Consider the following 617-nt stretch of genomic DNA (forward strand, 5'->3'; position numbering starts at 1 on the left):
AATGGAGAAACACACCGCAGGCGCTTTGTGTATTCGGGCTGCAGTAGTCGTCACGGATGAGCCAGTGGCACGCCGTGATCATATAGTGGTTAGTACTCTGCGTTGTGGCAGCAGCAACCCAGGTTCGAATCCGGGTCGCGGCATCCCTTTGCCATTGAGCAATGGGGACGGCTGAACCCTTTTTTCCACCTCATCCTTCAGCTGGATTTTGTCTTTGAAGCTTGGCCTGGGCTGATCACCACCAGACAAGAGAGCAGGCAGGCTACAGCCAGGCGTAGTCGTGGCCGAGAGGTTAAGGCGATGGACTTGAAATCCATAGGAGTCTCCCCGCGCAGGTCCGAACCCTGCCAACTACGTTGGAGTTTGCTGTACCGCTGTCTGTGAAGATAATTGTGCCTTCTAAGGCCTTGGTACTTTTTTTCTATCTGCCAAAATTGCTTGTGGTTTTCATCCCATAGCGCGCGCGTGTGGCAAATGAGTTTCTTCTGGGAGGCTTGTGGGAAAACTGCTGTTATATAAAACGTAAGATGCCTGCACTGCACAAGAGCCCGGATAGCTCAGTCGGTAGAGCATCAGACTTTTAATCTGAGGGTCCAGGGTTCAAGTCCCTGTTCGGG

At 52.5% G+C, this 617-nt stretch overlaps 2 non-coding genes across 2 annotated transcripts; both read left to right on the forward strand.

The window, feature by feature from the left end:
- Positions 1 to 274: 274 nt before the first annotated feature.
- On the forward strand, positions 275 to 356 carry trnas-uga (transfer RNA serine (anticodon UGA)). Its single transcript has one exon. It is a non-coding gene; the product is annotated as a tRNA-Ser (tRNA).
- Positions 357 to 546: 190 nt separating this feature from the next.
- On the forward strand, positions 547 to 617 carry trnak-uuu (transfer RNA lysine (anticodon UUU)). The gene has a single exon. It is a non-coding gene; the product is annotated as a tRNA-Lys (tRNA).

Source organism: Sinocyclocheilus rhinocerous, unplaced genomic scaffold (genome assembly GCF_001515625.1).
Source record: "Sinocyclocheilus rhinocerous isolate Xijiao unplaced genomic scaffold, SAMN03320098_v1.1 scaffold17598, whole genome shotgun sequence".
NCBI classification, from domain to species: domain Eukaryota; kingdom Metazoa; phylum Chordata; class Actinopteri; order Cypriniformes; family Cyprinidae; genus Sinocyclocheilus; species Sinocyclocheilus rhinocerous.